General features: G+C 40.3%; 1 long non-coding RNA gene and 1 other non-coding gene across 2 annotated transcripts; both read right to left on the bottom strand.

The window, feature by feature from the left end:
* Window positions 1-1,220: 1,220 nt before the first annotated feature.
* On the bottom strand, window positions 1,221-2,457 carry LOC116068059. The gene is made up of 2 exons (XR_004109423.1): window positions 2,365-2,457; window positions 1,221-1,800 (listed from the first exon to the last, which is right to left on the bottom strand). It is a non-coding gene; the product is annotated as an uncharacterized LOC116068059 (long non-coding RNA).
* Window positions 2,074-2,236, bottom strand: LOC116071495. Its single transcript, XR_004110925.1, has one exon. It is a non-coding gene; the product is annotated as a U1 spliceosomal RNA (small nuclear RNA).
* Window positions 2,458-15,988: the final 13,531 nt, after the last annotated feature.

Raw genomic sequence — 15,988 nt, 5'->3', positions numbered from 1 at the left:
CCCCCCCCCCAAAAAAAAAACAAAAAACAAAAAAAAACCCAATGATTGCGCATGTTTGTGGGACACAGTGTGAAGTCTCAGTGCATACATATATTGGGTAGCAACCAATGCCATTTGCATATCCAACAACTAAAATAGTCAATGTTTCCTTGTAATGAGAATATCCAAAATCTTTTCTTCTGGATATTTTGAAATATACAGTCTGCTATTGTTTTCCATAGTCAGCCTATGGGGTAGAAAATACTAGAATTTATTTTTAAATTTATTTATTTTTCCTTTCTAACTCATTGGCCTAACCTCTACTCCCTTTATCCTTATCCTGGCCAGTCTCACTATTACCAGTATTCTACTCTCATAACTGTTTTAGCTTCCACAAGTTCAAGTGATCATGGAATGTTAGTACGTCTGTGCCCGGCTTATTCTGCCTTCTATACTACTCATCTATAATGGAGAAAATAATAAGAGGGTTTCGTTCTCTTAGTAGCTGAATAGCATTCTGCTGTCTATATGTGACACATTTTCTTTGTCCGTTCATCGATACCCTTGTAGTTGCTTCTATATTGTAGCCATCATGAAAACATGGGCCAGCAGATGTCTCTCTGAACTACTGATTTCGTTTCCTTTGGATTCATACCCAGTGATAGGATTTCTGGTTTGTATAGCAGTTCTGCTTTCAGTGTTTTTGTTTTAATGTCATTTATGCTATTGATGTCTAAGGAGAGAAGGTTGCTTATCTCCAAACCAATAGCTAACACTTTCAAAGGACAAGTTACTGTAGTTTAAAGTTCTGCAGCATCTTGCCAAAGACTATCTGAGCAGCATGCTGCATCTACTTAATTAATCTCATTTAACCCTCCCAATGACCCAGCAAGGCAAGCTCAGTGATATAGTTACATTACAGATGAGGACATTGATGCTTAGAGAATAATGGTCTTGGGTCATGCCATTTGCATGCTTGATCTCTCCCATAATGCCTTTGGCTCTCTCACAGGTCACAGATTTCTTAGCCACAGTTGCACACTGAAGTTACTTTCTTAGCTGAGAGCATTGCAACAAAACCACAGCAGGCTGAGTGATGCAGACAGCAGAAAAGGCTAAGGTCAAGTCACCCAGCAGCTCAGTCTCTGATGTCTCTTCTGCATGTTTGCAGATGTTCACATTGTTAATACACCCCCAGAAGATAGAGAGGGCTTCTCTCTTATGGATAATAAGGCCTCTTGTGATGACTTATCCCTTATGATTTATTCAGCTCCCTGAGCTCCTGCTTCCAGATATCACAGGGTCAGGGTGTGGTGTGGCTTTAGACATTAAAGACATAAATTTAGAAGAAGCGCATTTTGGCCAAAGATAGCCATCACCAAGGGTCTTTACTAATACTGGCACCTGAGTCTCATCAATACCAAAGAAATCACTTGACAAACGCAGACATCTATTTTACTACCCGAGGTGACTGCCACGTACTTGGACTGAGAGGCAGAGAGCACTCTAGAGAGATGCACTTTGGCGTCGACTCAGAAGTCTTCTTATACAAGGAATCTTGTTGTGGTTGACAGTTATAATCAAAGGCTAAGGGGCTGATAGGGAAATAGATGATGGATCAGGAGAGTGACTAATTGAAATAGCCATGCCACCTAGGAGACACTTTCCTTTGGCGGCTGACAAATGACAATTCAATATAAGATCCATCTCCTCTTCAGCTAAGGCTACATCTGTAAAGTCTTCCGAGAATCCACTCCAAATGATGGTTGGCTGAGCCTTCTTAAGACTTCTGCTCAGAGAGGAGGAGGAAAATCTTTGGTACTATAAGCAAGGAAGAGATTTTGACTGATATAATGTATTTTGACTTCACTCATTTCACTGTGACTTCTTCAACTTCCCCACTCCTGTACAAATATTTAATAGTCACGTTTTAATTTCATATTGCTTTCCTATTCTACCATGTTTTCTGTTATTTCTCTTACCTAAACTTTATACTTTCCCTCTCATCCCTACTTTATTTACTCTCATTCACTCTCTCTATCCTGCCATACTATTCCTCTTCCTCCCTCCCCCTGCCTCTCCTCTCTCTGTGCATAGGAGAGAGGATGACCACTGTTTCCCTGCTACCACAAAATATGTAGCTGAGTGTCTCCCAGCTGGGGAAATCACAGGGTTAGCACATCTGGAAAGCAATGGATAATCGTCACCCCAGGAAAGTCAGTTGTATGATAACCATCTCTCTCCTGCCAGGCAATATCTCATATCATCTTGAATTATCATTTTCAACAGATTTAATGATTTTTAAGCCTCTGTTTACTCCTGCTGCACCTACTGTTTACTTTCCCCCTTTCTGTTGCAGTCTCTTATGCTGATTCTCGTTCTTACCGTAAGTAATTCTCTTCCATGAGAAGTATCCAGAAATCTGTTCTAGCCCATGCCTAGCCTGAGTCAGATGCACCACAAAGCTAAAGAACAAATCTGCCTTATTCAAAGCCTTTCTTCTCTGCTCACTCTCCTGCAAAGCATTATCACGGTCACAAAGTTTGTTTTGTGATGTCACTGCTCCTGTCAGGCCTACAGCCATCCATCATAAGACATGCCATTAAGATGTGAAACCCCTGTCTTCAAACCACTGAAGTGTGGTGAAATGAGAGGAAAGTCTGTATTGACAGACATTTCTAGAGAAATTCTACAGGAAGAGGGCAAGTGACATCATAGTGGCTTTGCCCAAGCAGTCTGTGTGTTTCCTGTTTTTCCTTCCATTTTTCATGGTACCCGTGCACAGGTCTGGTGGAGAAAGTATAGTCTAATGGTTCCTAGACACTTGGTCCCTCCTCCTGAGCCCAGGATGCAGATCCTCACTGCACTGCAGGATTAGGAGTTAGGCTTCCTTGGGAACAACCAAGGGATTGCCATGTAATAGTCTGTGTTTATGGCACTGAAACACACTGAAATGAGATTTCAGGATGTTCTCAACACATAACATAACCATGTGTGTGTGTATATTATAATGAGCTTGATATTCATTTTCAGTATGTGGGTAAAAACATCAAGTTGTACACCATATATATACATATATATGTATATGTGTATATATCTATGTATGTATATATATATGTATATGTATATGTATGTATGTATGTATATTTATATATGCTAAGAGCTGCAGTCATGTCCTATGACCTATAACCTTAATGAGGCAAGAAAAAGCAAACTTGAACCTGAATATTTACCAGTGGGTATTTAATGCTACTTCTCTCTGGAACAGAGGACTAGATCATGTCTACTAAGCTACTGCTGAAAGAGGCTTGGGTTTGCTTATATATTTGTTAAAAATTTAAACAGAAACCAGGGAAAAAGACTTGGATTTATTTTTTGAACCCAAAAGAGAGAATATATTTGGATAACAAATATATTGTTATAGGAGGCTAGTGGTAATATTTTAGATAAAAAAGTAGTTAAAAATGAATATACACCACTCTATTTTGTTAACCACATTTGTGTGCGCACGCGCGCCTGCACGCACGCACATGCGCGCAAACACACAGAGAGAGCGAGAAAGAGAGAGAGAGAGAGAGAGAGAGAGAGAGAGAGAGAGAGAGAGAGAGACAGAGAGAGACAGAGAGAGAGAGAGAAGTTTGTAAAAGTTAGGAGCAGATGTCCCTAATTGAAGGGTGGTATGCTTGCCTGTTTCTGTCTGTTTGTCTCTTCACTCCGTGTGTGTGTGTGTGTGTGTGTGTGTGTGTGTGTGTGTGTCTGTGTGTGTGTGTGTCTGTGTCTGTGTTTATCCCCTTCTAAGAGAATTTCTTCATTTGAGTCCCATTTATTCTCCCAGGATTACAAAGCAGACCTTGAGATGTTGCTGAGGGAAATAGGTTCCCATAAAGAAGGCATAAAGAATCCTAACTCAGCCTTCTCTTTCACAGGCTCTGACTCAATTACTTAATAAGAACACTCTGCTGGTAAAAGAACCCTGCTTTGGTGGCTGGAGTTTTTTGACCAGATGCAGCAGAGCCTCCCATGGGAGAGTGTGTGATAAGCAAACCCTGAACTGGCTGTATTTAAGGCACTTCAAGATGGTCTCCAGCAGAGGTCTCCTCATGTTATTATGCACTAGGGTCCTTAGAGTGCTTTAGAAATAGCGCACACATGTGAATAGTGATTGCAATGCCTCTTGTGGATTTTGGTTGGAGTTGTGACTGATTATCCAGAGTCCTTTGAGTAGTTTACCAATGAGTGCACATGCAATTGAAGGGGTGCTCATTCTCAGAGGTTATTCAGTTCTAATTCAAGATAGCCTCAGAGTCTTAGCATGGTGACTCAGGGACTGTTTCCAATTGATGCCAGTAGAAAAAGGCTCTCCTCCTCTCCAGGGGCATTTGGAGACTCCAGGGTACATTTGTAACTAATTTTATTTGCCTCCCGATACAGATTCGCCATGACCTTAGATGGGAAGTTCCAAAAGACTCCCTCAATGTCTTTCTTCTGCCAGAACCATTCTGGGAAATCCTTGAGTAATGCTGACCAAGGAGAGTCCCCTGAAGACTTTCCTTTATAGGCAGTGGCTAGGTAGATTCTCAGAGCGCTCTTGCTCTTCCCTTTACAGGCTTGGATGCCAGGTGTCTTAGTCAGGGTTTCTATTCCTGCACAAACATCATGACCAAGAAGCAAGTTGGGGAGGAAAGGGTTTATTGAGCTTACACTTCCACACTGCTGTTGATCACCAGAGGAAGTCAGGACTGGAACTCAAGCAGGTCAGGAAGCAGGAGCTGATGCAGAGGCCATGGAGGGATATTCCTTACTGGCTTGCTCCCCCTGGCTTGCTCAGCCTGCTCTCTTATAGAACCCAAGACTTCCAGACCAGGTATGGCACCACCCACAAGGGGCCCTACCCCCTTGATCACTAATTGAGAAAATGCCCCACAGCTGGATCTCATGGAGACACTTCCCCAACTGAAGCTCCCTTCTCTGTGATAACTCCAGCCTGTGTCAAGTTGACACACAAAACCAGGCAGTACACCAGGCATGGAAGCCAGGATTGCCCAAGCTCCTTTCCACATGGTGGTTGCATTGGGAAATCCCTCACAATAAAAATAATAGCATAGACACTCGAATACTGATGTTGAGAGTACTATTATCCACAGTAATCAAAAAGGGGAAGCAATCCAAACAGCCATGGGTGGATGATGGGTTAAAAATAGATGTGGTTTACACACACAAAGGAATATTAGTCACCCCAAAAGAGAGCATATTTCTAAAACATGCTGTAATATAGATGAGCTTTGAAGACATTATATTCCTTCAATTAGCCAGATACAAAAGGACAAATTGTAAGACGCTACTTATATGAAGATCCTAGAACAGTCACACCCAGAGAAACAGGAAAAAGAAAGACGGCTAAGGGGAGGCTAAGGGGAGGGAGAAAGAGGAATCACTGTTTAATAGAAATACTGTTTAATAGAAAGAATACAGCTCTAGAGATGGGTAGGCATAGTGTTGGAACAACATGAATACCAGCAACACTGAAACAATCCCTAGAAAGACTAAAATGTTCAACTCATCGTTATTGGCATTTTTACCTCAGTAAGAATAAGTAAATAAAAGTTATTAAACATTCCTTTGCACCTTCATAATAAACTGTACCCAAGTTTCCCTCAAAAAAAAAAAAAAAAAAAAAAGAAGAAGAAAAAAAACCAAAAGGGAGACCATTAGGAAATATTTGGATTTGTCCATTCAGAGGGTGTCCAAGTTAGCATTAACTGTCGAATGAACAGAGCCAAGATTCACCCGAGAGCAAGAGTCTCATGGGAGGCGTTGTCTCTGTCAGGTTGGAATGAGAGCATGTCTGTGAGGGATTGCATCATTGCTAACTGTTGCAGAAGGGGCCAGTCCATTGTGAGGAACAGCACCAGTCCTGGATCAGGTAGTCCTGGGCTGTATTCTAGCTAAGAATGGGTGAGAGAGCCAGCAAGCAGCTCTCCTCCATGGTTTTTCCGCCAAGTTTTTGGTTGAGCTCCTGTCCTGGTATCTTTTCAAGCATGAACTTAGCAGTGGCCTTGAAGCATCTGCAGGGAACAGCATAAGAATGCTTCACTATTGGGGCTCTACTGTGGCAAGGTCTATGGAGACCCCTTGGACTCTACTGTGTCTAGACCCACTTGGCAAGGACCTGTGGTGAATTTGATGGCTTCTAAGCTTATTATCTAGATCATGCGTGCTACAAACTCTCCTTGCTTTCGCTATGCTGTCTCTACTCACAGCAATATTTAGTTTCACTTTGTTGGCCATGGGCAAGGCCGGGATCATGCAGACTGAAAGCTCTGTGATGAGTCTATGTTTTTCTCAATACTCTTTCTTGGGGGCGGGTGGTGTAAAATGCTCCTCTCCTATCCCTGCCTTTATTGATTCTCCAGATGTGATCTTAATCCTGGGTATTTGGGCACGTAATCATGTCTCTAGAGAAGCAGCTACAGTCGCACTGAGGAAGCCTGTGGCAATTGTGAAGAGCAGTGGGTCCTGCTTGCATAAGTGTTCTGTGGAAGATATGTCTGACTAACAGAGACTTAGAAAATAGGGAAGCTATGTCTGATCAATAGAGACTTAAAAATTGGTTCTTAGAAAGATGGTATTGGGAATGGATAGGTGCATATCAGGAAATGTTGCTTGGTACAGTGAGTACATCTTTGACTGTAATTAAAAACATCTTATGACAGAGGAGTGTTGTTATTTGATGGCCCGACTTAATACCTACACATGTTTAATCTGTCTCTCACCTTGCATAACTGTGTAACTACACTGGCTACCAGCTGGGTATGTGCTCATGTCTATAGGACACGCCTGGCTAGACATTTATTTTGGGCTTGCTGAAACTGCTCTTTGTAGTACAAAATAAGGTTAGGGGGTCATTGAAACAGCAGGATCAGGGAAGGAGGGAGGGAAACTATTGAGGGCCTTTTGTAATGATGGAACTTTTATTATGCTGATGTTATGATTTCTTTTAATAAAACAACCAATGATGTCACTGCTCGGGCGAGCAGGATTGTGATTATATGAATAAAGATGACTGAAGCTATTGGGAGCCATTTGCTTTGAAAGTCAGCAGGTGGTCAGTGTCTTCATTTGCACGATCCCCCTTCTCCATTTCTGGACCCAAACCTTGCAGCTGGGGCTGGTCCTTCTCATGAGTTGTGACATGGAAGAATAAGACAAACAAACCCTTTTGCTCCCCACGAGGTGCTTTTGGTCAGAGTATGTTTGCTATCCGAGTGGTAGAAAGAGAATCTGGAGACTGAGGAAGTATATTGATAACTCATGGAATGGAGAAAATAGGGTGAAACAATTTTTAGAGCTGTTAAGTGCTTAATCTCACATGGCACTGATAGAAACCAGGATGATGCTCTCGGGATGAAACATACATTCCCATGAGCCATACATAGATCCTGACTAGACTCTGCCTCAGTGTTTGCAACACTTTCTTCTTCTTCTTCCTTGAGAACCTACACTTACCAAGTGCCCTTCATCGTCCCGGGTCTGCATGAGGTTGGCCATCAGCAAGGAGCATTCAGTGGCACGAGTGCTAAGGGCTTTCTTCAGCCATTTACAACCGCACAGCCCCCCAAGAGGAGGCTCCACTCCCAGATGTGCTAACAAGCCCAGGATCTTAGGATCAGGGGTGAAGAGAACACATCTGTCCCAGCACCACCAGGAGTAACTAGGACCAGGAGGATCCAAGGACTCAGGAAGCCTGCCTGACCAGTGGCTCAGGTTCCTTCCAGTCTGAACCAGTCTAACTTGGGTGCAAAGGAGGCTCCACTCCCAGGCACTCTAGCAAGACCAGGATCTTAGGATCTCAGGTTCTCAGAGGCAGCTTGATTTCCATGAACTCTGACACACCCAGAATCTCAGGATCACAGGATCCTGGAATCACAGGATCACAGAGACAGCTGGACTCTGAGGATTACAGGAAGGACTGGACTGGTTCCAGTCCAGATACATTGAAAGCGGGAAGCACAAGAGATAACCAGATGGCAGGAGACAAGTGTAAGAACAGAAGCAACAGAAACCAAGGTCACTTGGCATCATCAGAACTCAATTTTTCCACCATAGCAAGTCCTGGACACACCATCACACTGGAAAAGCAAGATTCGGATCTAAAATCACTTCTCATGATGATGATGGAGGACTTTAAGAAGAACATAAATAACTCCCTTAAAGAAGTACAGGAGAAAATAGGTAAATAGGTGGAAACTCTTAAAGAGGAAACACAAAAATCCTTAAAGAATTACAGGAAAACACAATCAAACAGGTGAAAGAAATGAACAAAACCATCCAAGATCTAAAAATGGAAATAGAAACAATAAAGAAATCACAAAGGGAGACAACCCTAAAGTTAGAAAACCTAGGAAAGAGATCAGGAGTCATAGATACAAGCATCACCAACAGAATACAAGAGATAGAAGAGAATCTCAGCATCAGAAAATACCCTAGAAAACATTGACACAACAATCAAAGGAAATGCAAAATGCAAAATGCCCCTAACCCAAAACTTCCAGGAAATCCAGGACACAATGAGAAGACCAAACCTAAGAATAATAGGCATAGAGCAGAGTGAAGACTCCCAACTTAAAGGGCCAGTAAATATCTTCAACAAAATTATAGAAGAAAACTTCCCTAACCTAAAGAAAGAGATGCCCATGAACATACAAGAAGCCTACAGAACTCCAAATAGACTGGACCAGAAAATAAATTCCTCCTGTCACATAATAATCAGCCATTTACAACTGAGTTTAAAAATAAGCAATGGACAAAAATGTGAAATAAACGAAATGGAATAAGCTTGAGGTCTACCTCCCTTTCCTTGCACATTGCTTTTTGATTTTATGAAATGTTTCGTGCATAGATGAAAGAGCTGGAGCTTTGGCTCTCAGCGTTGATTTTCTTACGGTTACGATCCTGAACTTCTCTCAGCCTCAGTTTCCTCACTTTCAAATGAGAGGAAATAAAACTTTTGTAGGTTTCTCTGAGGAATAAGTGAGATAAGAAAAGAGCTCAAGCCATGAACAATCAATGCACAGTGAATATTGGATAAAGTCCAGCTCATCTGCCTTTTCACTCCCTTCCCCTCCTCGCCGCTGAACAAGACATCAGAGGTGCAGAGATGGGGTTGGAAGGCCTATGTGCAGGGGTAGGGAGGATCGACAGCGCTGATGAATACCAGCTGTCAGCAATGGAATCCCAGCTCAGCACTTTGCCAGCTGTGCAACCCCAGGCACGTTGCTCTCTCACTTAGCTGCAGAACTGGAATGTAGCATATGAAATTATAAATATACTTTACATTTTTATGGAAGCAGTGTGAGCCGGAGTTTATCAAGACATACTTTTGTAAGGCACACTTGCATGATTGTGCTGCACACGGGAGTCATGTCTACATACCAACTGGCACGTCTGATGATCGAACACCCATATACAAATTAAAAAGAAAATAAAACAATTAACCAGTCTTGAGGGAAAGATAACAGCCCTTCTGTTCTTTCTAGGTAAGTTAGAAAAGAAATGGTCACATTTGAAAGTAGGGTATTAGGAGTTCATGGAAGTTTTAAAAATGACATACTTTCTGGTAATGTGTTAGGGGTCTAGTGCATGAAAAATGCCATGTATGTAGTTTGTGAGAATGGTGGTATATAGTTTTAATTTTTATGTGTATGAACGTTTTGTGTGCTGGTTTGTATGTGGAGTACATGCATTTCTGATGCCCTCAAAGGTCAGAAGAGGTCTTCAGATCCTATGTAACTAGAATTATGGGTGGTTCTGAGCTGTCTTGTGGGAGCTGGGAACTGAACCTGCTTTCCCTTCAAGAAAAACAAGCGCTCTTAATTGCTGAGCCGTCTCTCTAGTTCCTAATGTTGGAATTTTTATGACTTATTTTAGTAACTTTTCTTCTTCTTTTGAATTGCAAAACTATATTTATTAAAATTATCAAGGGTATAATTCTGTGACATTCATTGTATTTCCAGGACAATGCAAATGTCTCCATTATTCATCTCAATAATTTTTACCTTAGAAATCTGAATATTTGTACTTATTTTCTTTTCTAATGATATTTTTATTCATTGAAAATTCTACATATCTATAAAATGTATATCAATAATATCCTCTGACTCCCCTTTCAAGATTCAGGTCTGATTTTTGTGACTTTTTGTCCAAAATAAGCACGTACATTGGACATAGTTCTGTATTTATCTTTTTATGGTCTTTGTTCTTAACTGGGGACCACTGTTCATTGCTGGAATGATTGCTTTCCAGCTCCCTGTTGGAGGGAGATAATGAGAAAGCATAAGAGAGAAATGGGTGGTTCAGGGAGAGATGGTATGGATGAAATGTCCCCCAACAGAATTGTGGCATATGTAGATAACTACTTTAAACAACTTCGGTCATTAAAGTGCATATAAGAAAAAAAATTATTAATGACATTTAAAAATGATTTGTTATGGTTCTTATATTTGAGACAAAAAAATCAGTGGTTCTATTAATCATATCTTTTCACCACTTTCACAAAATACTTGGGATGAATGTCTATCTATCATCTATTATATCAATCAATCAATCAATCAATCGATATATCTGTCTGTCTGTTTATCCACCCACCCATGTATTTGTCTGTCTATCTATCTTCCTACCTACCTTATGGTTTTAAATGGCTCAACCCATAGTCACTTGGCTTTGGATTTCTAAAATCATGTGAGGCAGAACATCATGACAGTGGAAATATGTAGAAAAAGAGATATTCCCATTGTAGCAGAGAGGAAATAGGGGACCAGATGCAACATTTCAAAGCACCCTATACCAAGTAACTTCCTCCAAGTACACACTACCTCTTAAAGGTGGTAGAACCTTCCAGATGCGGACCAAGTGTTCAGCATCCAAAATAATGCCAAGTGTCTCATATTCAAACCATAGCCTGAGACAATTGTGGACACTTCTTTTTAATATTCCATTTAATAGTCACAATTCTCTGGGGGGATATATACTGTCATCCCCCCCTCCATTCTCCTTATCTAATAAGTGAAGAAGCCAGTGTTTGGGAGGGTGAAATTCCTGCACTCAGTGACCAAGGTAAAAAGCCACACCTCAGGTGACAGAAAAGTGCAAAATAAATAGAGCTTTTAAGAACTCAGAGGTGTGTGGCGGGAATGCCATGTGAACATGTGGTGTAGGAGGAACACTACCTGTGTGTTGCTGTATCTGTTTCTTAGTGTATTTCTGTTGTAGGTCAATGAATGAAATACTTGTGGAGCCCCCACTAAGACTGTGTAAATGGAGCTGTAGAGATGGCTCAGAGGTTAAGGGTACTGACTGCTCTCCCAGAGGCCCTGAGTTCAATTCCCAGTAACTACATTATGGCTCACAACCATCTATAATGGTATATGATGCCCTTTTTCTGGTATGTCTGAAGACAGCTATAGTGTACTCATATACATAAAATAAACATAAATAAATCTTAAAAAAAGACTGTTCAAGCTAAAATTTTCTATTTACTAAGCAGAGAATGGGGCTTTTAAAAAAATTAGCTTCCATTTATCATAACTAAACAGGGCTAATTGGGGGACAGGTCAAAAGTATGAAAATGTTTATGATTATCTATGAAAACAATATTTGCTAAAACCAGCATGATATTTTACCATGGTGAAAGTCTTTTACTTTATTTCCTTTAGGGGAGGGGGAACCAAGTAAATGTGAGGGCTCGACTTCCTTGACATTGCCTATTCAATTAAAATGATTTATAAATAAAATAAGACAGTTAATCATCCTAACTGCACTAACATTAGCCCTTTGTGACCCACAGTGAAGTCACACCATGTAAACGATGAAAAATAAAGTACGGAAGGCTCTGTTTGCTTTAAACTTTGAAAAATTATGTCACATGTCAGGCCCCTCATTTTCTAAATTCATTTATAGGCTAGCTAATCACTGCATAATTTGTTGACATAGAGTGAAACATGCTCTATGATATCATCTGTTGGATTTTGAATAAACTGAAAAGTTTACAGCAAAAAAAAAAAAAAGAGGATGTATACATGAAAGATTTGATCATTTGAACAGTTAGGAAGAGAGAAGTATAGCTTGCCAAACAGAGGGATGTTACAGAAATGGCATAACATAGTCAACCTCTCCGTAGTTTCATTCTACAATTTTCCATTATGGGGAATTCCGCTCAAACAAATAAATTATAGTTTAAAATAAACTATAATAGATAGCATTTGTACTTGGCAAATGTCAATACTTTGTCTATCCAATCAGATAAAAGATTTCTTAAATGTTTTCTTTTGTGTGCTGACCTTAGAGTATTCTCAAGCATCAAGTCAATGTTCCTGTCAAGGTCCATATTGGGGCTGGAGAGCTGGCTAAGTGGTTAAGAGTATTTCTATATTTGCAGAGGAGTTTCCTGAGTTCAGTTCTCAGGATCTATGTTCTGCAGCTTGCAATTGCCTTTACTCCAACTTCTGGGGATCCAATGCTTTCTTTTGGCCTCTGATTTAGCTACACACACACACACACACACACACACACACACACACACACACAAGTCAAAATACAACAAATATGACAAATATGTTTTCAGAACTGAATGTGATGTTGAAGGCAGATAGAATTCATGGTCTATGAGTTGATAGTACTTAGTCACGATCATGTGCCATGTGCCAGTATAGAGGGCACGTTGGCTTTTGTATTGCCTAAAGTCTCCACTATCGTTTTTTGTTCTACAAACTGACAGGATGAAAGTCTGACTATGGTTGGGGACATTTGAATATGAATGGAGTGTGTGCATAGGGTTAGGCTGGGTACACACTGGCCCTGGATGGAGCATGGGACTTCCAGAAAAGGACAACGTAGGTACTGGATTATTCTGAAAAAGGTAGTACATAATGTGCCTTGAAATGGTACTAAGGTAGAGTAGTCGATGCTGGATGATGATGGGTGACTTCTTCGGGCCCTCTTGCACTAGTTCAGACATGAAGCTATGGACGATTCTATTGTAGCGAAGATTAAGGAAAAAGTATAAAACCTGCAGATACTTCAGTAGATTCACATTTTGATGTTAAAGAAATTCCAGGAGAAGTTATTATGAACATTAGAGGAGTATGGTAGAGAAAACTGCCCTGCTACCATTGACCAAATGATAAGTAGCAATGTTTTCCTTGTAGTCTTTTTTCTTTTGGTGCATGTATATTTAATAAAATTAAAGTCAAACTGAATACAGGTTTCATTTTGTCTTTTTACTTTGTGTTGTGTTCAAAGTCTTCAAATTGTGATTTTAAAGGAAAAAACCACATTCTTAAGTCAAATATGGCTGCTCAGTGGTTAAGAAGGTTTGCTGATGTTTTTTAGAGGACTGGAGTTAAATTCCCAGCATCCAGTCTTGCAACCATTTGTAACATGGTTTACAGGAAGTCCAATGCCTTCTTCTGGCCTCTGTGGGCATCCACACACACATGCATGCACATGTATGCACACAGATATATACACCCTCACAACTAAACACATACACACAAGGATGCCCACACATAAACAAACAAACAAAAATAAATAAATTTATTTTTTTCCCACATAGAGTTGTACAAAGGCTTCTGACTTTCTCTGTCTCTCTCTGTCTCTCTGTCTCTATCTGTCTCTCTCTCTCAGTGTATGTATGTGTGTGTGTGTGTGTGTGTGTGTGTGTGTGTGTGTGAAATCTCAATTCATATTGAAAAAATTCCCCTTCTAGTAATCCAAAACATCTCCCAATTATTGCTTTTGGGTTTTAGGTGTCAATAAATAGCTGTAACTGACTACATCACTGGCCATTGGTCATCAACTAAAATATCACTTGTTTTCTTTTCTCAGGACACTGGTTTGAGAGAGTCTAAATTCTAACACTTGATCCTGCCCTGGCTTTTCATGTCACATGTTCCTGTCCTCGCTCTACTTAGAGGTTCCTGGTCAACTCATTATAGCACAAACACAAAAAACACTTATGTCATATATTATGAAATATATAATTAAGAACTGCATGATGACATAGACAAACTGAATATTTATTTTACAGTATCATAAGATGGCTCTAAGTTCAGAAAATTATAGCAGAACCATACATTTTGATGATATCTAGTTTTGCCACAATGAACATCAGAACTTATTATCTGAAGGTGTGTCAGGAGATCTCTGCCCAGTCATTAGCTGAGCATCAAGGTAACTGAGCCAATGATATGTGATAGGATACAGCAAAGAATTCAGAACACATGGAATTAATCAGGAGAGTCATTAAATATCAGCAAATTTGGGGAAGAAGGGATATAATTTCTAGAACTGATACATTGTATTGCATCTTCTGGGTTTCAACAAAACAAATTATGAGACACATGAGGAAAGAGGAAAGTAACCCATGGGCAAGAAAGGAAAAGCCTTCAGTCCCTGAGGTAACCAGATAAAGATATATTGTCTCTCATAATCAACATGTCCTAGAACTAAAGCAAGCCACATATAAGTTGCTAAATTGGGATTTTACTAAGCAGAACAGAAAAAAAGATAAACAGTGTAGATTGGAACCAAATACAAACTGTAGAATTGAAAAGTACAGTAGCTAATGTATATATAAAAAAATTACAGCAATGCCAGACTTGATATGAGCAGGTAGAAGAATCAGAGACCATAAAATTAGGTCAATGGAGGCTATATAGTCTGAGAAACATGAGGAGAATGGTACGAAGATAAAGATAGAAGCCTGAAAGCTTGAGGCACATTATCGAGAGAAGAGAGAAAAGAGCAGAGGATGTTGAAGAAGAAGTGGCTGAAAATGCCCCCAATTTAAAGGTTTACTGTAATTGTTCTTATTTAGGTGTTCCTGTGTGCATGCACACATGCATTCGGGTGTTCATGGAGGCAGAGGGCACTGGATCCCCTGGAACCGTTGTTACAGATGGCTGTAAGCCACCCTCCTGGAGTGCTGGGAACAAGATCCTGGTCCTTTGCAAGAGCAGCAATGCTTTTTAAAAAAGCTGATTCATCTCTTCAGCTTTCGAACTCCCAAAACTTGATAAAAAAATCTAGTCCTTCAAATTCAAGAAGATTTTGATAATTCCCAAGCAAGGCTTTTTTTGAAATCTACACCGTGGAATGCCAGCCAAAAGACACACACACACACACACACACACACACACACACACACACACACACACACAGAGAGAGAGAGAGAGAGAGAGAGAGAAAGAGAGAGAGAGAGAGAGAAAGAGAGAGAGAGAGAGAGTGTAAGAGGCCTCAGGTATTTTCTTTTCTATGTAGACAGAAAAACACACAAGCTAGGTATATCCAACAATTTCAATATTTGATACAGAATAATGAAATATTAGTATTACTCATTGTATATATAAGACCTCCTCTGAATTGCTCAGAGGTCAACCAGTTGGACAGTTTATCAGTACTTTTAGGATGCAATAGACTGAAAAGTCCTAGGGACCAAAATGGAGTGGCTGACAACATGGAAAGATAGACTGTCAGTTCGCCTAGTGTCGTCCATTCTTACCATTTAATGCTTTCTGTTTTATGGCCACAAGATGGCTACAAAACCATGCCCTTAGGTACATTCTGCTTCCAACAATTTGGAAAGGTTACAGAGCAGAAAAGACCTTCCTTCCTCTTGACTTCTTTTTCCTTCCATCTCCTGGGCAGAAGGAGAGCTCACAACTAGAATAGCCTGAAAACATCCTTATGTTACAAAGGAAGGTTGGAAAAAGTGTAGGCCACTCTCCATAGAATGACTCATTGCTACTCTGAATGAAAATGTAAGTTCTCCTTTGTCTTTTGAGAAAGGATTATGTAGCCTAGGCTGGCCTTGAACTCTCTGTATAATCAAGGATGGTATGATGGTTTACATATGTTTGGCCCAGGGAGTGGCACTATTAGGAAGTATAGCCTTGTTGGAGTAGGTGTGTCACTGTGAGTGTGGGCTTTAAGACCCTCATCCTAGCTTTTGGAA

The sequence above is a fragment of the Mastomys coucha genome, unplaced genomic scaffold, assembly GCF_008632895.1.
Source record: "Mastomys coucha isolate ucsf_1 unplaced genomic scaffold, UCSF_Mcou_1 pScaffold22, whole genome shotgun sequence".
NCBI classification, from domain to species: Eukaryota; Metazoa; Chordata; class Mammalia; order Rodentia; family Muridae; genus Mastomys; species Mastomys coucha.
The sequence above is the reverse complement of the archived record's forward strand: the minus strand, read 5'-3'. Positions and strand labels throughout refer to the sequence as shown.